Here is a 24669-nt window from a genome sequence, read left to right as displayed (position 1 = left end):
GTAGAGCTGGAACAGGTAGGCTCTACATAATGGCCACGGCTTTTGAAGTTCTTAATTTTTGGGAGATAGGAGCCAAGGCTCATTTCTCCCCTCAGAATGATCACGACTTACTGAACTGTAGTAAATGGGTCAATGTGACTCAGTGCAGAGTCCAGACATGAATGACAGACACATTATGGAGATGCTACAAAAGAAAACAAACTGAAGACTCCCTGGAACACTAAGATTGAAAACATGTTCTAATGTGGTTTTTACATACAGGATACTTATTATTAAATATGAGAACTGACTATGCCTTGAAAGATGTAACAAGCAATAGCAGCTACAGGAGTAAGTTAGTAATTAGAGCTTGGTATTTGAAAGCTAAGTTATGTTTCTAGAATTAGGTTTTTATAATACACAAATAATAGTCAAGTGCCCGTCTGAAGACTGACTGTTGCTGCCGTTTGCTCCCCTGCCCTGTGTTCTGTTCTCTGCAGGCTCCCAGAGTTTCCAATGTGAAAAGGAGCTTTGCAAAAATAGGAACTCATTCATTAGAGACTTAAAGTTTACTATAGTAGAAATTTGCGCTTAGTTTCAGTTCTTGTCATGAGGATTCCAATCAAGAAGCCTCTGGTCAAGCAGATTGTTAATTTCCATAATGAATTGATCCTCTTATCATGTAATGACCTTCTTTGCTGCTAATGACAGTTTGACTTAATCAGTCTAATGTGGTTATGATGTTCTTGGAATACGCTCCTCAAGCTCTGCCGTTTCCAACCATGCTGGTCCCTCAAGCTAAAGTGAGTTTCTCATAGGTAATACTTTGCTGGATCCTGTTGGGGATTTAGCTCAGTGGTAGAACGCTTGCCTAGCTCTGGGTTTGGTCCTCAGCTCTGGAAAAACAAAACTGCTTTGCTGGTCTTGGTTTTCTTGTTTATACTCCTTTATTTTTAATCCACTCAAATGCTGTACTTCTTTGACTTGGGAATATAATTTATTTATATCAACCTTAGGTGAACTTCCTGTGCCATTCTGCCAATTTCCGTGTATGTTGTTCTCTTCTCCTGTTTACACTGTGCTTTGATGTTCTGTTCCCTGTTTATCCCTCTCTCCCCTGCTTCCTTTTTTCACCCCTCTGTCTCCCTGAATCCTTCCTGTCTCCTCTTTTTCTCCTCTCCCAATTTCCTTCTCTAGATACCAGCTATATCTCCTAAGCTTTGGGTTTTTTACTTTTCAAATTTTGACACAGCGTCACACTAAACTGTTGTAGCTGACCTCTGACTTGTGATCTCCCTTCCTCATCATCAAAGGCGGTTTTGAGTCCTTATTTCCTCTCTCTTTTCATTGTATTTAACTACTATAGATTTTATCTATATTTGCTATGATTCTTCCATTGAACTACTTAAACTTTTCCCTTTGAGCTCCTTACACTGATACCATTTGATAGCCTACAGCACCTCTGTGCTTCTCTGCCCTGCTCTCTCCACTTTCCTTGTCACAGATGCCACGGCTTACTGCCTTTTGCTGTGCATACAGTGACAAGTTATCATAGCTGCTTGTGTGCTTCTGCCTTTCAACAACTGGAGATGGAAATGGTTCTTGTACTTTTATTTTACTGTTAGCAATCTCTGGCATTTGATAACTTACCTTTCGGAGTGAGTTCTACCCTTTTCTGTATTCTCACACTGCTGATTGGTGTCCTTTCTCTTCAGCTCTCTTTAGTGCTCTGTTTTTTTAAGTGTATCTAGTTGTGATGAACTTCTTCAACCTGTTTGTCTGGGGAAGTCTTTGTAACTTATTCCCTCTATTTCAGGACAGTTTCTCTGGATACAGTGGTTTTGATTAATAGTTTTTCTACAATGCTTAGAGTGTATAATTCTACTTTCTTGTAGCCTGTAAAGTGGTCTGAGCAAACTTCTGAACATCTTTTTTGAACACAACAATTGTTTTTCTCTTGCTACTTTCAGAATTCCCTTTGTTCTTTTAACTATTTGATTACATAATGCCTGACACATATTTCTTATAATCTAGTTTGAGTTCTTTGGCCTTTATAAATATTTCCCTTCCCAGATTTATTTTCTCTTCTTTTTCTTTAAATCAGACACACACACACACACACACATCCTGTGTCTCTTTTCTATAATGTGTTTATGGCACCTTTCTTATGAGTTAAACTATGTCATTTTTTTCTTTTTTCTTTTTTGTTTCCTTAAATGCATAATTTTAATTGACCTGTTTTTAAGTTCACTGATCCTTTATTTGACCAGGCGTGCTTTAGTAGACACCATCCTAGTGACTATTTCTGGTCAATTTTGTATTCTTCCGCTCCACTAGTCTTTGCTTCTCTCTTTATTGTTGCTTTTGTGTCTATCTTTTTATTAACTTCTCATTTTGATCACGTCTCCTTTTCATTATTTTGTTCAGCTGTCTTGGCTGTTGGTCTGTATTCTTTTGCAGATCACCTAGCTTCTATAAGGACAACTAGCTGTTTTGAATACTTTCTTAGTCAATTCAAAGATCTTCACTTCTATCAAATTGGTTGATTTATTTTCTTCAATTGTGCTGGGTTTTCTTGATTCTTTTACAAGTTTGATTTGATTTTTTACAAGTTTGCTTTGTAGTCTTCTGTGTCTAAGGAGAACTACCCACCACGCCAGCCTTCTGGACGAGAAGTGGCTGAGAAAAACTGACCAGTGACCACTGCTTGATATGATTGACTTAGCTTTGGTGGTCACCCAGGGCTACCAATGAGGCACAATATAAAGGAGCCACTCAGAGTGTCCTCTGAAGTTCTACCTGCTCTACTTCCTTCTCTCCATCATGGAGAACAGCCTCTGTTCTTCACATCTTCCAAATCTTTCAGAGAACTAGTCTTAAGGAGTCACCTCCCCCATTTCCTTTGTCCCTAGCTATCCCACAGGACTGAGTACTACAGGGGGGCCAAGTCTGACAAAGTAGGGCTCCAAAGCAGCCACCCCAAAGAGGTTTCCAGGCAGCCAGGAACCCAGGCTAAGAGGTACACTGTCTAAACTACTGTTTTCCATAGAACTCATGGCCTGCACCGTGCTGTCCATGTAAAGTTAAGCTGGTTTGGAGGGGGTAATAGCCCAGCTCTAGTGAAATTACTCATATTGCTGCTCTAATGTGACTGTTCTTGGTTTGTGTCTGCTTAGTAGTGTCTGTGTAGTAGTAGTAGTTCTGTCTTAGCTGCGTTCTGTTCAGAATATTGTGGTTCTAAAGCATTCTTAGAGCTCTGTCACCAGGGAAGACAGGGAACATTTATAACCACATCCCTGTTTGTTGTCTGCTACACCTTAATTTTGCCAAGATGGCCAAATAGAGTATTAGAATGTGCAACTTCAGTAACAGCATTTCCAGCACACCCATGTCAGTAGACATTTAATGAAAACTTACTTGTCACTTTAGATGCAGCTTCCTTGGTTACATTAGAATATTTCAGGTTATTTGAGTTAACTAGTGCTTCATCTTACATATATGGATATGTGTGTCTGTGAATATGTGTAGATGTTAGTATGGGTGCCAACAATGTCCAGAAGAAGGATTAGTATCCCATAAAAGTGTAGGTAGAGGCAGTTGTGGTCAATGTGGGTACCAGAAACCATACTCAAGTCTTCTGCAAGAGCGGTCTGAACTCTTAACCGCCGAGCACTCTCTCCTGCTCTAAACAGTGCTTCTCACTTGGACAGAAGAACGCCTATTTCATTCGAATTGATTGAGCAATTTAGTTTTCAGAAGCAGAATTTTAAAACAACTCTGATAAAGACTTATATCATTAACAATGACCCTTTTATAAGTTACTGTTCTGTTTGGATTTTTGTCAATTTGATATAAGATATAGTCATTTGGGAACAAGGAAGCACAACTGAGAAAAATGCCTCGGATTAGATTGTTCTGTAGGCAAGTCTGACGGGCATTTTCATGATGAATTACTAATATGGGAAGGCTCTGTCCACTCTGGGAGGTGTCACTCCAGACATGTAGTCCTCTGTAGTAAAGGAAAGAAGGTTGGCCTAGCCATATGGAGTAAGCCACTAAGCTGCATTCCTCTGTGGCCTCTGCTCTACTTCCTGCCTTGACTTCTCTCTGTGGTAGGGAGGAAACTCCCTAATTTACTTTTGTTTTGGGTGTTTTCTCACAGTAACAGGCACCAAGCTAGGACAGTTACTTATTTATTCTCTATACCATAAATCAAGATTATCTGTAGTTACTTTGAGTTCCAATATTTTATGTTCTTACTGTTCAGTTTACTTTAACAAATACTAATTAATGGAAAACTTCCATAACACAAACTAATGAGCTAGAGTCTGAGTGGATACAGAGATTGAATAATGTGATTTTTCTTGCAAATACTTGATAATGTGATACAGTCAAGATTGAGATGTGTATCTATAGCACATCCTAGCTTCTTGGGTTTGGCATCTCCTTTATACATATGGTCATTTCTTCCTCAGTATTTCTCATTTCTAGGTGTGGCAAAGAAAAATGGCCTCTGGACTATCACTTTGCTATACATTTGCATATCACTTTAATTATAACGAATATGTATTGTTCTAGAATCATTAGATTATCCATCTGCAAAATTTAAAAATGTAATTATTCTTTTTCTGGCTATTGGAAAGCTGGACACTAAAGGTTTGAGAATTATATAAGCCAGTGAATGAGAACAGGTAAAATTTAACCCCCTCCATGCTCTAGGCTGCTTCCTTTGAATAATACAGTTCCCATTTGTTCCTCACAACCTCTACAGAGCACATATAATCACCCCTTATCCCTCCCTCAATAACAGTTAGTGACTGATCTCAGTGGGAACAAGAGCATCTAGTAGACAAGTGGATTTGCTGCCCAAGCTGTGGTGCCCTGAGAAAGCAGCGTAGACGCTGGTGTGCATTGGAGGTGCAGGTGAAGAGAGAAGAGTCCTCTTCTCCCAGCCTGTCCATGGCCCTCATGCTAGAAGCCCACAAACTGACTGCAGAGGAACCGGCAATTTTGGTAGGTGAGGAAATCCTTCTAATTATGGCAACCTAGAAACTTGTTTTCTTCGTAGCATGAGAATTTCCTGCTTTTGAAAAGTATCAGAAGGGAGAGCAAATCTTTATGAATCTCAAAAGAAGCTCTCTAGCAGTGACCGATTGTATTTTATTCTTTACCCAAGCCTTTCTGGGTCATACGCGAGTTAAATTCATGTCTCGTCCCATGATTTTCTTAGTAAAAAAAATTTGCATCTGAAGCCTAGGAAAATGTTTGGCCTGCACAGTTGAATGTTTAAACAGGTGTGTGCTGCCCTGGTCTGGCTGAGGAAGGTAGTCCTTCTCCTTAGAACCTGCTATTAACAGAGTTTCTCATTCCAGCTTCCAGGGACTCATCGGGAAAGGCTCAGGTGATACTTAAGTCTTATTACCTGGTTACTAACCCACTTCCCTCTCCCCCTCTGTGTTCTCATGAAGAAATTGATTTAATAGTTTCAAGATATTATTAAATACATTCTACATTAATATTATATGTCCTCTTTGAATCCAAGTGGCAATACAATAGAATTTCATTTTATAAATAACACCTTTCAAGCTAACACCACAGGGCACAGTACAAAAGAATCAAAATAGAACACAAATGCTGTAATCAAATGCAGACCCCAGGAAGGCTGATTAAAAAGGCATGTTGCTAGTAAGAGCAGCCGACAGGGTAAGTATAGTGGGTCATAGCAGAAAAACCAGCTGAACAGAAGGGCAAAGGGAAATAAAATGGACTTGCCAGCCTGCTTTAGATGGAGTCATGGTGCTCGGTTTGCATCTCCTGTCGTCTCGAGAATTGGCCCAGAGGTTTGTGAACATGGTGTGGAGGGCGGGCTTAATGCAGGGTGATTATCTTTGCCCTCAGTGTTTATCTGTAACACAAACAAAAGAAAACCTTAGGCATACTCACCTGTGTGTGACAAAACGGGGATGCCTACAATGTGATTGTGAGAGAGGATGGCGAGGGGATGCAGGAAGCCTTGCCTTGCTAGATGTTACTACTGGGTCTCCAACAACACCTACTGAAATGGACTCTGCTCCATTGCAGTGAGATGTGTACTGCTTTTGACCAGGCGGACAGAAAGATGAACTCATGGGTGAGGCGTGGGCCTCCCAAAGTACACTTTCCTTAGCACTCTATTGATACAGTTAGAATTTGTGCATCTTAAATGAGAGCAAGCAAAAGAAGGGGAGCTGTGGTGCTGTGTGCACACTCCTACCTTTGTGTAAAGCTAGCTCCAAGAGTAATCCTCATGTGTCTTTAGTAATGAGCCCCGTTGGTCGCTCCCTGGTGCTCTTTTTAACACTATAGGTTTTACAATGTAGGAGAGTATTGTATAAAAAAAACATAGAATACGCTGATTTGTAGTTAGGAGAGAAAGAAAAAAGTAAGAATCAAGGTGGGTTTTGCCTTTCTCCAACTTTGGATTATTTGTCATGATCTCTAATAATCCACATCACTGAGATTCTGGTATTAAGAGGGGATGCTGATGTGGAGTCACAGAGTAAGAGCAGTGCTGTAGTATTTTTGTGTGCCCTTTTCCTTCAGTAAATCATAAAAGTGTGGGCAGCACTTAGAGAGAAGGTGATTGTACAAATATTAGTACTGGGATTTTTTTAAACTAGTGATGTATAGGTTTCCATTTAGTAGCCTCTTATTTCCCTTCATTCTGACAGTATTTGTCCAGCAATACAGAGGGAGTCAGTTTATTAATGAACATAAATAAAGTGTAATACATTAAGAACACTAGGTTGTAATGTCCAAAGTGATCTATTTCATGAAATGTGTGAGTAAACAATACCTATATCTATTACCAATCATCCTCATTGGTTTTCTATTTCGGTGATACAGTGCCGTAATCATAGGCAACTGAAGAGTTAATTTATGATTAGAGATCCCATCTGAACATCTATAGGGAAACAGGAAGAACTAGAAGTGGGCCAAAGCTATAAACTCTCAACCCCACCCCAGAGATGGACTTCCTGCAGCAAGGCTGAACCTCTTAAAAGTTCTATATAACCTTTCCAAACAGTGCCACCAGCAAGGAGCCAAATGTTCAAGTTACACAAGCCTATGGGAGACATTTCTCATCTGAACTGTAGCAACATATTACCTTTTGAGTTTAAATTTACCCTTCCTGACCTACTCTACCAAAAAAAAAAAAAAAAAAAAGTGACTCTTTTAAGGATTTTCCTTTATTATTTCTCAGGCTTGTGGCTAAGATCAAGTTAAGTATTTTCCTTTGCCTACTGGCCTGAAGGTACTTTTTCAGTTCAGAGTCCAGTAGACACACTACAGAAGGAAAAGGGTTTCCTTTCTGGCCCCATCTACTCTATCGGCTGACTTCTGCACTGTGCACAATTTCTCCAGGACCTGGCTTCTTTCTTTTGGATACTTTCTCTAATATTCGGCAGTATGGGACACAGTCCTATCTGTTTGCTCCATCTGAAGTATAGATAACAACCCCACTACCTGGTCTCTACTCCCTTCTCCTAGCACACACCATACAAGCACACATACAAGAGGCTCTGGCACATGCATATCTTTTAGCTGCCACCCAAGAATATAGGTACGAAGGATTCTTGTTGAGAATGCTCCCTGGCACTTTTTCTGACATCAACAGACAATGCCTGTGCCTTGTCAAACAATGTCTATATCCAAATTCCAAAAAATTTTCCTTGTACACAACAAGGTCGAGATTGTTGTCTAAGAATAAAAACATCTTTACCTTGAACATTCTATGTTAGCTCTACAAAGAGTGGCCGCCCCTTATGTTTGCTGTTCTTTCAGTTTTAGAGTTGTATTTATTTCTTATAAGGTATTCTACCCTTATTTCAGTCACCTGTTAATGTTAATAGTTCTTTACTGTAATGTGGTTTTCTCTTCGGATGAAGCCTGCTTCATACACACTGAAGAAATATTAAAGTGAGCTTCTTGACGAAGTTCATATGTCCTTACAGATCATACTAAGATTGGACCTAGATATTAGATGAACAAAATGTTTTGAGAGTTTGGTTAGATAGAACGGCAGCAAACAGTGAAGCTATAAGCACTGTCTGTCCATATGGCTTTACTGATCCACACTTTAAAGGATTTTTAATCAGTTCTCAGTATATTTGTTATTGAAAGATAGAAATCTAGATACAGATATAATTTGTTGACCTTGGAAAAGATCAAAATCCAATAATTATATAATGTGAGTTTATAAATTATTACTAACAATAGCCATCATTTATTGAGAATTTGGTAATCTTTAGCAGTTACATTTATTGTATCCTTATAGTAATCCAGATGGATACTCCAACTCTCACTTGCAAATGAAAAGAAGAGCTGGCTTCACAGGTGATACACCTAGCAAATTTCAAGCAAAAGAAAATTTAACCTAGAACTTTCTCTGCGCCCCAGCTCTTCACAACCACTCTGTTTCCAAAATATTGAGCAAATCATAAGTTACCTTGGAAACAGGTAGGGCATTTGCTGCGAATCAGACATTTGGGGAAGAGCTCCTGCAAGAATCTGTAACATGTTTAGGACACCCTGAGATGTTGCCTGCACTGTCATCCTATGACTTAACCAGATATGGATAAACTAAGTGAACACTGACCATGAAATTCCCAGAACCTCAGTGTTAGCAGAGTTTCTAAAGTGCAGCAGCCTTTATTCTGAGCTGAGTTGAAGGCAGATGAAATATTAACAGCAGTTCTAACAGCAGAAAATGAAATATGAGATCCTGTATCAGAAATTATTAGTAACCTGTTCAAAGAAATGCTGAAAAATGGCAGTTACCAAATTAAAACTGGGAAACAGAGCCCAAATGGGAAATTTCAAAAAGTTTGGAGGAAAATAAATGACAGATTGTCCTCTTGGCTCTTATTACTATGCCATCCTAAATCCTACTTGGCAATAGCTGGTGGAGGTGAAATAACGGCATCACTGCCAGCGTTGGTCCTCAGATTTGTAGTCCTAAGTGTCTGTGATGGTGTCTGGGACTAACTGGAAACATAGTTGGAAGTTGATAGCATTTGAGCCTTATCTAAACTGAAGAGCCTGGAGACTTTTATTATGAAAGGCTTCCTCTCATTTGTGAATTGGCCCCTTTGCTCTACTTTGGATGGCTGGCTTCCTCCATGCAGAGCTACACTAAATGTTCTACATAGGAAAGCTGTTCTCTGTAAATGCTTTCAAATTTAAAGCCTCTATCTGAATATGTCCATGTTTATGACTCAAAATATCTAACATCAAAAAGAAAAAGGGGGTAAAAAAAGAAAATACTCAGTCAGCAGTGAATGAAGGAGATACTTTTCCTCCAGTAACAGAGAAAGAAAAATTATTTTATGCAGAGCTGTTGAGCATTTGATGCCAGAGGGGCAAAAGGGGGAAATGAGCTATAGAACCATAGAATCTTAGTGTTGGCAGAGACGGCAGAGTTCATGCAGCCCTACCCTATCATTTTTCAATGAAGAGACTGAGACATGGGGAGTTAAGGGACTTGACTTGCCCAAGACACAGAGTTGTTTACTGAGAGTCATGCCAAAAACATTTCCCAACTCCCCATACAGAACCCTATTTCAGCATGCTGCTGCCATTCTCTGCTGAAAATTAACACCAATACAGCCCTAACACAGAAGAATTCGGCATCTGTGGAGACCAGGAGACAGGATGATTTCAAGGTGGAAATCAGGATTGGAAAAGAACAGAGAAAGAGGGTGATTGTCAGTTATGACTCCTCCCACAAGCTCTGCAAGCCATTTCGTATGCGTTTACTCTCCTGTACCTCTCCACCAAATAGAAGGAAGAGAAAATAAACTTTTTGTAATAACTGAAGTTTGCATGTGTTTGAATGCTTGGGGAATTCTGCATAAATACTATCTCTGGTTATAGGCTGGTTTGTAGGTGGCATGCTTACTGAACCCTGATATTTTCTTGAGCCTGATACATTTTCTGGATGGTTCCATGGGACACCTCTAAGAATGAAAAATAACTTTAAGATGTAAGAATTATCATCTTTTAATCTTCATACAGAATTGAAACATTGTAGAACTTTTACTCAGTTTCAAGACTTTGATAAAATAATCTTTGTTCTGTAAATAGAAGTGTAAATGGTAGTAAACCACTACAGAAGACAGTGAAAAGGGCTGCACAGGCTCCCCCGTGGAACAGCAGTAGCAGCCTTTCAGGCCAATCTGACGACCTTTTTTAGAATAGAGCAACCAGATTTGAGAGACTCGGCCACATGATGAAAAGTGCAGATGGAATGCTTTGCATGAAAACCGATTATGTGTGAGAGGGCTTGGGAGGATAGGAGTGGGATTGGAAAGGAGTGGCCACTGAAACGGGAGAAGATATGCTTGACCAGGTCTAGTAAAATATTCCTGCCACAACCACTGTTCCATGAAGAGACTGAGCCAAGAGGCCTGAATAAACTAACCTGGGGTTCACTGTTACCATTATTGTGGGAGGCATCGTGGAGAGCACATCCGGACTTGTGTTACACAGTAATCACTGCTGGGTGTCAGCATTCATCAGCCAGATGGTCAGACCCACAATTAATCAATTAGACTGGGACGATCAACTGGACTAAGTTTTCCCCTTTGGTAAAAAAGCCTCATCATGTGGTCAAGGCCAATAGTAATTTTATCCTGTTGCTTTTGGAGTAGTTTCTAAAAATTCCCAGGTTTTTTTTTCTTTCTTTATTTTTTCTCTCTTTTCTTTTTTTCTTTTTTCTTTCTTTCTTTTTTTTAAAGGCCTCTGGTTAATGGACAGTGTCAGGCTCCAAGTTCCTTTGACAATATAGATTCCCCAGTCAATTAAGGTTTTCACATAATAGATCATCAGAATCCCGTGTTCACATTGTAAATGCTGAACGTCCCATACAAAAACAGGCTCTTCAAAGCAGTGCGCTCAACTGATGTGCTGTAGTATTCCTTCTGGTTCCACTCGACCTGGTGGGACAGCAATGGCAGCTCCTCTGACTGGGCACGCATAAAGGTGATAAAATACTAATGATATAAAAGTAGTTTATGGTACACTCAGCATCAGACACATGGCTATGACAAAAATAGACAAACAGCAACTCAGCCTCTGTAAGACTCCAGTGAAGATGTTACAGTCAGCCCCCTTTGAAAGAGAAAGAAACAGACACGGAAGTTCATCGTCCATACAGTAGGACACTTGACTTGAGACTTTATGGTACAGAAGCTACATAACCTGTCTTGCATAATTTCTTAACAAACTTGTGCATCTGAGGGATAAAAGCTAGAACTTCATGGCTCCCCTTCAAACTTCCTTAAAGTTCTTCTCTAGTGTTTTTCTGTTCTGATGGCATTTCTGCTTCCCAAGCCTCACAGCTCCAAACCCCACTTGCCCCCTGTTGTGTTCAGAATTCCCAGTCTCCAGCCCAGTAGCCTCATCTAAATATGGTATCTTTCAGTCTGTTTTAGGTAGTTTTTATCAGTTGATTTATAGCACAGTTTGTCTCTCCATCACTGTTATTTTTTTAACTTAGATTTTACCCCTCCTTTCATTTTAGCTTACCTCTAGCTATATTAGAGTGTTCACTATAGGAGTGATGCTTCAGAATCCTGGTGGTCACTGTCTAACAGAGTCCTATATACTATATGTATTGTGTAGAACTACAGACACAACGTGGTGGTTCCAGTGTGTAGCAGTGAACTTGCTGTGTCTCTTCCCTCTGAGCTCTTTTGTACTGCCCCACTTGATATAGGGAATGCTTCTACTTTAATGCTTTTGTGCAGCTTATATAAGGGTACAGTCAGCCCAACTATCCGTCCTTGATGTGTTAGTTACTCTTTCAGTTACATTATTTTATGGAGTATATTACTTCTCTGTATAACTGCTATGTTTGCTTTTTTGGTTTGCTACTTAGCAATTGGGAAAACACATCAGAATGCTTAAACGATACAGTATGGAACTACCTAGTTTTACTTGAATGTACAGCACATGGAATAAATAGGTGTTCATGTAGTAGTAGGAACTGGCATTGCTTTAGGCTTCAGAGTCTGTTTTGTTCATACAATGCTGCCTTTCTACCTGCAGTTTTGTATTTCTTACCCCAGAGCTAATGTGACCGACGGTATCCCGCATATTACACAGTTGAGTCCTGTCATCTAGGCTGGCTTTCAGCTTCATTTTGCTCCTGACCTGCTTTCCCCCCAACCCCCAACACACACACACACACACACACACACACACACACACACACACACACACCAATGCTATTCCAGGCCTGGCCTCTCATGACCAGAGACTGCTGACTCATCCTGGCCTGTGCCAAGCTGTGCAGTCGCTTAGTGATGTGGACAGGAGTCGAAGGACTAGAATGAGCTCACTGAACTCATTTCACTTGTTGCTTACGGTACAGTCCAGCATGAGCTGGAAATGTAGGAGCCTCAGCCTCCCGAGCAGAAAGAGTAAGTAAACTAAACACAACCCCACCGTCAAGTCCTCAACAAGCAGGGGACGGTGGTGGGTGGGGGCTTGCTTCTCATGGCTCTTGGCCGTGGCTAGGGCATTCTGGGTCATCAGGAGTTTCCCTTTGTCCTCTTTTCTTCCTCTCCTCCACAGTTGCACCCTCTCCCCCCTCCCCCCGAACTTCCCTTCTGAAAAATGTCCGGATGGTAGAGCAATGATCTGGGCAGAAATGAAATTTTGTTAATAAGCAGCCTCCGCACGAAACCCTGGAACACAGACTCTGTAAAAGTGCTTGGAGTAGCCTGTGTACTGGGAACTCACATGAACTTCACAACAGAATTCAAGGACATGAGAAAAGCTTCCCCACCTTCCTTCTTGAGGCTTTTTCTTTCTGTTTTAAGAGAGGTAGTTTCAGGAGTCATGCTGCATTCTGGTGTGGTGCAGAGTTTTCCGTCAGGAGACAATAATGTGCATTCCTCTGGCAGGATGGGATAGGTTTTTTTTTTTTTTTTTTTCTTGGTGTGTGTTTCTCTTGCTGTTGTTTATTTATAAGACATTTCCTCTCAGTTAGTGGAAGTTAGATCGTAAGAGGCTCCAGTGATTTTCCTTCCACCTCCCCTCCCTAATTTCTGTGCTTCAGCACTCTGGAACACTGTGAACTCAACAGACTAATCAGAGCAGGGCGCTTAGCAGCCAGGCCTGGACACTCTCAAGAGACTGTGTGACTCTCAGCCGTCACTCCCTGGATCAGGAACCACAGTCCTGGTGAGTGGTGAGCTTCCAGAATTTGATGTATCAAGGATTCTATTCTTGGTGTCTCTGAGGCAGGCAGGAAATAAAGGGTATTTTAAAAGAAAAGAATTAAACCGCCTGCCAAACAATCAGAGTGGAGGATTTTTAGTGTGTACAGCTGAGCGCACTCTGGACAAGGGCAGAGGCTTGAGCCTCTGCTTCGAAGCAGCCTGCAGGCATAGGTTTTGTGCTGCTGCCACAGAGGGCTGTCAGCCTTGACATGCCTAGCAAACATGCTCGTGGGGGAGGAGGAAGGTAGGTGAGTGACTGGGGCAGGGAGGAAGAGCTTGGGTGGTGGGAGGGGGAAGTAAAAGTGGGAATAATTATTCATCTGAAGTTTCTTTCCCTCTGCTAACTTTTGATGCATTTCTGTTCTGAGCAGTTGTGCCATGTGCACAGCTAGCTAAGCCAGACAGAAAATCTGTAGTCGGACGCTTCCTTTAGAGATCGCCTCCTTAAGGCTGCTCTGAAACGTTAGGAGCCTCTCCCCAACCGACTTCAGGAAAACCGTATGTGTCACACCCTATTCTTTATTCTTCTGTGCTCACGGTACTGAGCAGAAGAATGCAGTGACTCCTTGTATGGCTCCAGGGAAATTCATCATCTTGACAAAGGAAACTGATGATTGTCTCCACAATATTAAACCCAAATATAGTGTTGTCCTCAATATAAGAGGAGACTGATTGAGTGGACTCCGGAAAGTTGTCAAAGGAATGGAATGGGGTGGGGGTGGGGTTGCAGCCTGATCTGTCATAGCCAGTAGGGACCTTCCTTGTTCTTGGTATGCGCACCATCCCAGGAAGTAAACTGTCAGGTGGATGGTCTTGTCTTCTGCCATCAAGCCCCTGATTTGTAGCTGTTCTAGACATGTTCCATGTTACTGCGCCTTCTTGTCGTTCTAATGGCATGTCCTAAGATATTAAAGGGAAAAAAAGAGAAAACAAATGAACAAACAAATAAAAAACCATGGTAGCCATAAAATTCTTTGGCTGTGTGGCATCCTCTGAAGTGAATTACTCTTTAGAGAGGGGAAAGTCTTTGATGTTCCCAATATGGTTCTCATAGGCTAAAACTTCCCAGAACCACAACCCAGCCTAAGGGGTACTTACTTGATGTCCTTAAATATTTAGGGGAAAATGCTATTTTACTGTTTTAGCTGTCTTTGCTATTAACACATTGTCAGTAGATTTCTTCTAGGGCCATAATGCTTTAATAATAGCTGATATTACAGATGTGTGTTCTATGTGTCTGTGGTTTTTATTTACCTTTGTTCAAACTGGTGCAGTGATTCAGGCTATAGCATTGACACTGAGCTCTGGAATTTTGTTTGCTATGTTGAGTGATTTGGATTCTTAACCACAGAACTCGGGCATGCTCATATGTCACAAGTGCCCTCAAGACACTGAGCACTGCTGCAGTTGGTGACCTCTAGAGAAACCTTGACTTTGTAGCACAGCTCCTATAGTTTCCAAGGTTCATCAAATTTGTTAGCTCTCAGTGTGAAAGACAGCTGCTTCAGTAAGTTAGGACCAAAAGGGAAAGCCTGGTGTGGTATAGACTACATTTATGTTAGTCCATGTTAGTAATTACTGGACTACTCATATAGATAATATTATGGGGTATTTTTTATTTATTTTGTTATTTTCTAAAAAGCTTAACTATAAAATTGTTTTATGAAGTTTTAAACATGGCTTAAGAAATGTGTGGAGTTCAGTGGCTATCCAAAGCTACATGGAAGACTGTCTCTCTCTCTGCTAACATACCCAACCACAGACTGAGACTATACAGGATACATTGAAGACAGCTGGGTCTATTAACACTTAGAAACAGTTTATTCTCGAGAACTATGACTGTACATAAAAAATTTGTAAGCAACTTTAGGCATAGAGTATAAACACATTTACCTAACATTATGCCCCAAGAAATTATATTTTGCAAATCTAATCTGCCAGAGAATATTTTCTTTCAGTTGCTAAGATCTAGAGTTCTATATGGTCATAAAAAATGTGGTGAGCTGATGTACATAAAAAGTTAGACTTTGATTAATGTGTGTGTGTGTGTGTGTGTGTGTGTGAGAGAGAGAGAGAGAGAGAGAGAGAGAGAGAGAGAGAGAGAGAGAGAGAGAAAGAGAGGGAGGGAGGGAGGGAGGGAGGGAGGGAGGGAGGGAGAGAGGGAGGGAGGGAGGGAGGGAGGGAGAGAGAGAAATGATGTCTTTGTGTAAGCTGACATAGTTGCATTCATATTACCTGGTATTTTCCATACTTACATAATAAGCCTTTATAGCATACTATAGCTAATTCTGTGTTTCAGTGTTCTTCTGAAAGTTTCAATTTCATTAAATTAATGAAAATTTATGTTTTAAAATATATTTTTTCTTACAAACAAATTTTAAATGAGATTATTTCCTATATATCATATTCATTTAGTTAAGCAGTTACAATTATAGACAAAAGAACTTGCTCAAGAGCCAGCTTGTGATTGCCCACTAAGAAACTATCTACTGATTCTCATTCTTCTAGCCACACTATATCAAGGGAAGAAGTTGTTCTGTTTGTACAGAAATTTGGGAGATACTTTCTGTGATTCCCTAGGAAAGACATGTGTTTTATATGTTATAAGATGTTTTTAGGACATATATAATTGAGTATGTTAACTTATAAATGTATGTATATGTGCAAAACTATGTTCTTATATATTTAAAATACAATTTTACCTAGACTTTGTAGACATTGAATTACACAAAATATTTTTAAACTGACCATAAGCAAGTTAAGGTTATATTTTTCCACATTGAGAATCTAGTTTATGCAGATATTTATGAACAGTATCTACAAATGGGATGATCTGATAACTGGCAAGTTTAGTAATTATTCTTGATTAAACATGCATATCAGATTGTAAACCTAAATTCTATTTTGCCCAGCTTCAAAGTATTAATTGTTCTGTGTAAGAGATAGTTTAAAATTAAGTAGATAAAAATTAAATAGCTAATAATTAAAATTGAGAAATATATTTAATGAATTCATTTTTGTAAGAATTAATACATATATAAATGACCCACTTTGTTCCTTTTTATTCCTGAGATATTCAACTGTATATTAAATACCTTTATTCTGCCCTTACATATTAGTGTCAGAACATAATTTTCCAGATAGCCTTTCAAGATACCCAGTCAGTCAGGTCACACATTTTCTAACTGTGGTCTGACACTGACAACAGTTCTGCAGGCAGCAGCCATCTCTCATCATATGCTGCCTTGAAGTGAAAACTTTTGAATGAACAGATGGTATTATATTTTATGCTTGGGTGTTCCTTCCCCTTCTATACAATGTCATATTGTCTCCATCTTTGGGAGCTGGAGGATCAATGGATAGGGAATGAATGATTATCTATGTACATTGGCAGTGAGTATCTCTTGGTTACCACAATGGAGAAACATGTCCAGGAAACAAATCAAAGATTTTTTTCTGTGTCTGTCTCTCCTTATTAGATCTTCCAAGGACTCAGGCTGTCCCAACCATTTACTGAGATAGTTTCTCTAATCCTACAGAGCTTAAGTCATTCTGATGGATATAGAGGTCTTGAATTTATAGAAGTTCTCTTTATTTTCTAGTAAATGTGTAGGTAACCAGATACCTAACTTAGTTCATGTAGTCTGAACATACCACACTACCTGTGATATTCCATGTTAGCCATAGTGTCTCCAGATTGTGAGTATTTGCAATAGTTGATCAGTAGTTCTTCCTTTTCTCAAAGTCCACATTTAAGGAGCCAGGCTGGTAATAGGTGTGGAGGCACAGGAACATCAACTGTGGATGCTGTGAACTAGTCAAGAGAGGGTGAGGCAGACAGGCAGCACAATAAAGACCAGGGGCCAGAGGACAGGCAGCCACATCATTTGCACTATCTTAATAAGCACTAATTAAATGCCCTGTTTGAGGTAAATAATAACTGAAAATAGCCAAGTTCAATTGTGCTGATCGATGAGGAGAGAAATTGGCATCACTTGGTGCTCCTTCAGTTATTACACTGCAGCCCACTTAGGCATCTTCAGAGAAGGGGCATCAATTGAGCCAGTCTCTAGTGTGTCATTTGCTGTGTCCCATTCCAGTACCTCATATGATGCCCTGATATATAGGCCAGACAACAAGTGTATATATTACAAATGTAGTAAGAAATAACTAAATGTATAAAGTGGATTTTACCCTTAACTATTAGTAGTCAATCAACATGACAATCCCCAGTCTGTATTCAATCCTGTTTTTTGAAAATGATTTTCAAAAACTTTTAATGCATTTGTGTATGTGGCATATAAATGGATTATCATTTCCATATATTTTAATTTTTTTTCCTTTTACACTCTAGCAAACTGAATTCCTATATGTAAGCAGCTAGGGGGAGAAAAAAAGTCATTCACAAAAAATGGATAACTTAACCCTCAAACAATGGAAAGTTAACTCTGTAGACATGCCAAGAACTAAAATGTTTTGTTAGTAAATTTGTTCTTCTTTGGGAGTTAACACAGAGGACATATCCAGTAGCACAAACTTGGCACCAAATTACCTGTTCTTCCTCAAGCTACAAATACCACACTCACCTTCCACTTCCTTCTGGCAGGATTTGTAGTGTGACGGCTTCTTGGGTAGTGTATACAAATCACTCTAAGGGGCAAAACTGTATGAGTGCCTAATCCACTTTTGAAAATGAAAGAAAAGGATCTTTTTTATGAAAAGCAGCAAATATGGAAGGATATAAATTGTAATAAAAGATATTAGCACCTTCACCTCCTGCTAATTGCTTCCCTAGTCAAGAGGAACAAAATACTGTAATAAATGTTACAGCTACATCATGATCAGAGTACAAAAATTGTCTCTACATTTCAATAGCAAATTGAAAAAAAGAACAAATCAGGTAGACTTAATTTAGGCTTCTAAATTAAGGGACTCATCTGCTTCATTTTCTAAGAAAGATAATGGTACCCATTTGACTGACTTGCCAGTGTTTTTGGAGAATCAGAGTATGAAGTCTGTTTCTCCATTATAATCATTAAACATTTTTTAACATTCATTCTTTTTTCATTCACAAAATAATTTTGAAAAAAAATATTTTTGAATCTGTACTCTATCAGTTTTTATTATAGGAGCTAAAGATTGGTTGGTAAGCAAATATTAGTTGAGGAGCTCAAAGTAGGCAGCTGATACTCTTCCAGGCTGGGGTTCGAGAGTAGTCTCTATTCTCAAACTGCAGACTGTTTGGAGAGACACGTAAAGAAATTCATATGGAAAGTGCTAACTGCTGTAGGAAAAAAGTCAATCAGGAATTAGAAAGATGGGGTTTAAGTTGTCATCTTAAATTGCACTGGGCACAGCATTTGAGTCAAGGCTTTAGTGAAAGCAAGGGAGCAAATTTTGTCAATATCTGGGCAAGTATATTTTCAGTAGAACTATCTAGTGCAAAGACCTGAACAAGGTTACTGTGATTGAGCATAGCAGGTTAAAGAGGATTATGGACAGTAGAGGACGAAAAACATGGGAGAGGCTGGGGAAAGTTTGCTATGCTAAGGTACAGATGCTAAATTATACTGAGATTGGAGCAAGAAACTCTGGTGTACTGTTAGATAAGAGGTAACTGTAGATACCAGTAAGTTAGTATACATTTCTAAAAGCTAGAAGAATTTTAAGTTTTCCCATTATAAAGAAATGATACTTATTTTTAAAATGAATGTGTTTGGTTTGATTTAATCATTATACTGTATGTATTTAATTACTGAAAGATCATGTACCAAATTAGTATACACAATTGTATGTTTTTATTCAGATACCAAAAATAAATTTAAAAATAAAAACAGTCAAGTACATATAAATAAAACTCTGTAAAGCTAACAAAAGTGAATATACCAGGCAAGCCAGTGTGCTAACAAAGATAGCTCTCTAGCAGGATGAGATGGAAAAGAGGAAATCTCCAAGGACAGATGAGAGCAACTGGGACAAAGTTTCTTAAGTAGGGGACAGGTGACAGAGGTGAGGAAGAGTATCAGTCAGGGTTACTTGTGCAGTTCAAAGAACGGTGTCTTATGAATAAGGGAAAAAATAGTCATGGCGGCCTTCGTTGGCATCCAAAGATGCTTTAACTGCTTGCAGCATTTTGGGAGCCATTAAAAGTTTTCAGGTAGAGGTTAATAATCACATCGTGTTACAAAGGAACACCCTGGCAGCAGAAAGTGGAGGATAGATTGTATGAGTGGGAGAGGAGAGGCAGGAAAATGAGTTAGGGGGCACCTTAAATTGCTCAGACAGGAAACAATGAAATCCTGAATTAGGACAGGAACTGTGGGAATAGGCAGAATGGAGGAGGTGTGTTCAGAGATAACTGACAGAATGGACATAATTTAATAACCTCTGGGCCTGGCAGGAAAGAACAGGAATTCTGGGTTGCTCCCAGGTTCCTGCCTTACACAACTAGACAAGGAAAGCTATGAGGAGTACGTTTTGTAAGCTGGGAAAATGATGAACTTGCTTTTGAATGTGTTTCACTGTTGGGGGAACATCCAGACTGGTGTCCAGTGGGCATTTTGGGTTAGTCAGGAATACTGGAGCTAGATCAAGGACAGAGATACATGCATAGCTGTCTTCTGATTCATTGTTGTCATGGTTGGAGCTCAGATTATGAAGTGGATACTTCTCAAGGGAAATATGATGAAGGAAAACAAAAAGGACCCGACTGTTGGAGTACAAGTGTTTATGGAACAGAGAGAAGGAGGTGGAGCTGTCACAGAACTACTACCTATGTGCCTGTCACAGGGCTAGATACACTGAGATGGTGGGCAAGATGAATAGCCCAGAGCCTACCCCAGAAGCACACACAGTCTGTACAAAAATAAGAGGTTAGTATTAATGTCACCACCAATCACAGGTCAGCACTAACACAACAAACATCCAACTGTAACCTAAAGTCATACAGGATATTTAATTAGAGAGATTATTATAATGGCAAAAGTTTTCTGCCTGCATTTTTGCTATAGAGTTCATTTCTGATTTCTCTAATACTTGTATGTGTATGTCCCAGTGTTAGCATGGGTTCAAGCTATTGGCAAAACAAGCCAGGTGTAAATTATGGTAGAATTGAAATCGATAGTGCTTTGAAGCACTGGAGTGCCCAGTTCACATCAGGGCGTGCGTCTGTGTTCACTGAAACGTGGCTATCAAGTGCACCCCGAGTCATTAGATGTGTTATCCAGTGAATAACAGCATAATGATATTTTAGCAGAGCTGCCTTATGATAAATTCTGCTTTAGTGAAACCCCATATACAGAGCAATTTCTTCTGGCCGTGTATATTGCATGGCAAAGAAAGGATACCCTGCTGCGTATCAGAAGGCTGTAATTTCATTTAGGGGTTCTATTGACATCGTAAACTGCAAGAGCAGAGCTCAAGTGGCTATTTAAGTCATAGGAACTTCAAGCTAAAATTACTGCCTAGTCCTAATCGCCACCTCCAGGGGACTCTTGCCTATACATACAGGCTTTATGTTTCTATCTTTGTGTCTATAAATACTCAATCACTCCAGGGGATGAAATGATAAGCTGTCTTAAAATATGACAGGTATCTGCCACCTTTGCCACTGATATAGACTTAAAGGCCAAAAACTGTTTTAATATTCATTGAAGGTCAAATGATAAAAATGATCCCTCCTTTCTCTCCCAACTACACATACACATGCACACACAGGCAGGCACACACATACACACACAAATACATGCACACATGCATGAAAGAAGTCACTGTATGAGCATCTAGATTTTCCTGCTTTAAAATATTACCTACACAGTTTAACAGCAGTTCTTTCACCTGTTCAAGGTAGATACGAGGGACTTTTCATTGCTTGTCTTCCCAGACTACAACACCTGTTCCTCCTCCTAGCTCTTCTCCTTTAGCTGCATAAGACAGACTCATAGGACAATCTAATTTTTTTCTCTTAATTCCAGACATAAAATGTTGCATTGTTTATTCTTACTCTTTTAAAATGTTTGCATATGTGTGAGACATGTACATATATGGAGGTGACTCTGCATGTGTCATGGTGCAAATGCACATGTGCATATGGATGTAGGAGGTTGATGACAGGAGACTTTCTCCATTATTTTTTTCACCTTATTCATTGAAGCCAGGTCCCTCAGTTGAACCCAGAGTTCACTGATAAGAGACTAGTTTAGCTTACCAACATCTTCCAGATCTCTCCAGCCTTTACTTTGTAAATGCTAGAATAACAGTCAGGAAGCCATACCTATATCAGAACTTTCATCTTCACACATACTGTTTGAAGTTATCTTAAGTGCTGAGCTCTCTCTCCAGTCCCTGGCTCTTTTCTGATAGTTAAAATTCTCATTATCACCTATTCTGTGACACAGAATCATGGGTCATATATATTAGAAAAAATATATATTCACAAACACATTCACGTACCCTTTCCACCTGGAAATGCCTTTTTAGTCCAGCTGTGGGCTTACATTTTACCTACATGTTAACTTCCAAGAGAATGTTGAATGAATCTATCTTTGGATGAAATTAGTTTGTAACTGATCTTAGTTTTAACAAATTTTAAATATCAGGACCCATTTGGGGTCCTGATCCTATGATTTACTTACTCTGGTTCTTAAACATTAACTGCTTTAAATCCTCATGCCTGTTTTTCATCTAATAAAATTGTTAAGCATGATCTATTCTGTATATCCTGATCAGTTCCCATTGAATTTCTAGTTCAACAAATAAGAGCAAATGAATTGCTGAGTGAATGCTCTTCCATTCCCAGCCTCTTGTTAACTCCTAAGTCTGTTTGCTTCAATGTGCTAAATGAGGACCCCACCTTCTACCTAGGCTGCTGTCAGTATTCTTTGTTATCATCCTCAGCCTTCTGGTCCAAACTCTTCATTCTTCTTGTCTAATGTGAAGCTTTCGGTATCAATACTCAGCTAAAATAGTATGCCTGACCTCTCAGTATAGCTTTTACTTCAGTAACTATGAACACCTCCCTAGAGCTGCACTCTGTATGCCTAAGCATGTTTCCATCCCATCTGGAATTGAGATCATCTTACAGGTGATTCATAACTCATTTGTATTTTAGTTTGCTGCCCTTGTCTCTAACCTTGATTCTGATCTTTATATCATGTTATTCACATACTCTTTTCTATATTTATTACATTTTCAGAAAAATACCACAGTAATAAGTGAGTAAAATGTATATTAATCACATCGTTGAGAAGAGTGTTAAAGCATCCTGGCGGACTCTTCTGTATCATGTGTTTGCCTCCCGCACCGATTCTTTTGTTGACTCCCTGATGAACATCAGAGGCCTTCTGCCCTGAACTTCATCTCAGGTTCCTTATACCTGCTGGTTCTGTAAGCTAGTGCCAGCCATGTCCAAAGCTTAACTAATGTCAAGTTTAAAAGGACCAAATCAGTACTATTAAAGCAGTGAGCCTAAGAGCAAACCAACATAGGAAGGAGGAACACATGTCATTGTTAAGAACAAAGCCACTGGCAGCTACATTTTGACATATGTTTATGATATTTCCTTGATAGTCACTAATTTCTGGATTCATGAAAAAAGTGAGGAATAGGAGAGGTAAAATTTAAAGACAGAGAAAAGGACTGTGTTGAACTCAATTAGTAATTGTCACATAGTTAACAATCCTGCTGATTATCAAAAACACCATTACTAATCACAAAGATGGTAGACTTTTTATCATTGTAATGCTAACATTAGTAATTAGTTCCTAGAAGTATCTAGATGTCTGTTGAAGAATGATAGTGAGTGCTCCAGGACTCTGGGACGGTGTGGCCTTTGTGCTATGTAGAAGGCTTGGTTAGTCGAAAGAGCACGTCTCCTGTAGAACTACACAGTGAACTGGATGCATAAGAGAATGATGTGTCATTTGCAAGACAAATCCACTGTTATGAGCCTGACAACATGACAATGAATAGGATGAAAAGGAAATTCAACCCATGAGATGGAAGGTGATGTTCAAAAGTGATGAATTTGAAAGTAAGGTCATGTTGAGTACTGGGGTCTAGATTTGCCAAGTCAGATGGAGCCCAGGATGCTGTTGTGTGTTGTGATAACAATGACTATTCCACAGAACACAGTAAGCATTTATTCGATTACAGGCCTTTTACAGATACACAGCTACAGAGAGACCAAAAGCAATGTTTAAGGAGTTAACCTGACTGCATTGTAAAGTGTAGACTGAGAAAGCTGAAGCTAGTTAGAGACTCTGAATAGGAAGCCATTGCAATAATTAAGATTTAAAGCAGTTGAAACACAAGTACATCAAGATTGGAAGATTAAAAAATATCCCAGATCCTTCAGAAAGCACAGTTCTTCCGATGCCCCTTCCTCACGTGTTCTAATCCTCATCACAATCACAGCTTTGACAGTAGCACACTTCTAAAGTCTTTGCCCTACCATCCCTTTTGATGTGATTTTCTTGGAGTTTCCTACTCCTTCTGCGGCAGAGCTAAGTTAGGAGTCAAACACCCAGACTCACTGAGGCCTTCAGCAAACAGTGACTCTATCTGCTATGGTGAAGTTTGAAAGCTTGGAGCATAAACTCAGAAGCAAAGTAGATTCCTCAGCAGTCTCATTAATGATTTTCTGATATGCACAGTTCTCTGAGAGATCTCACATATCATAGAGAACTGGTTCACAGTGGACATTCTGGGGTAGCATTTATTCTAGGTTTCATTTGAATTCATAGTATATATTTTCTCCTTCCTTTCTTCAGTTCCACTAAGTCAGCAGAAAAAAAAAAAAAAAAACAGGAGAGACTATATTGCAACAAGGATGCCAAGATGATCTCATCCTCTTGCCATTATACCTAGACACTGACTGGCAACCCTAAGGCATCCTGGGATTTGACTGTGAGGAGTAGCACTCTGTATCTTGCTTTCATTGTGTTCACCATCAGTCTTGCCTGCATCCAATTGACCTTTCTTTGTAAAGCTCTAATGTTTTATGAAGAAGAATGATTTAGTGGATATATAATTTCTATATGGAACTTCCAATTACCAAAAAAAAAAAAAAATTATGCATGTGCTCTCCTGTTTCTAACTTAAGACACAAAACCCGTTTTATTTTATGGTGATTTGAGGGAGTTCCACTCATTCCTTTCCTTCTCAGAACTCCCATGTACATGGGACCATGCATTTTCTCTCTGACTTCTATGGATTTAGCAACACATGTGCCCACAAAAGAGCTTGAGACATATCTGTTGACTTCCTAATTTCATGAAATTTGAACATGGACAAACTTCTGTGAATTCCAATGGTAACTTCTAAGTTTCTAATGTGGAAATTGCTTCCTTAAGTGCCAAATTTTTCTCCCTGGATGGTGAGTCTAAGGTATGTACTGGGTCTGATTTGGCCCACCAGTTAGGAC

At 39.4% G+C, this 24669-nt stretch overlaps 1 protein-coding gene across 11 annotated transcripts in view; it reads left to right on the top strand.

Moving 5' to 3' along the window:
* The window catches only part of ZBTB20 (zinc finger and BTB domain containing 20), a 687690-nt gene that overhangs the window by 419585 nt on the left and 243436 nt on the right, over window positions 1-24669 (top strand). For 2 of the 11 annotated variants that reach the window (XM_080919184.1, XM_080919194.1), the window contains exon 1: window positions 12343-12443. The exons of 8 other annotated variants lie outside the window; for them this stretch is intronic. The gene's annotated coding sequence lies outside the window, so the exon portion shown is untranslated. Of the gene's footprint in view, window positions 1-12331; window positions 12444-24669 lie in introns of those variants that run through there. One more of the 11 variants, XM_080919192.1, reaches the window with a different exon arrangement.

Source organism: Micromys minutus (assembly GCF_963924665.1).
Source record: "Micromys minutus genome assembly, chromosome: 7".
NCBI classification, from domain to species: domain Eukaryota; kingdom Metazoa; phylum Chordata; class Mammalia; order Rodentia; family Muridae; genus Micromys; species Micromys minutus.
Note: the sequence above shows the minus strand (reverse complement) of the source record. Positions and strands in the feature narration are given on the sequence as shown.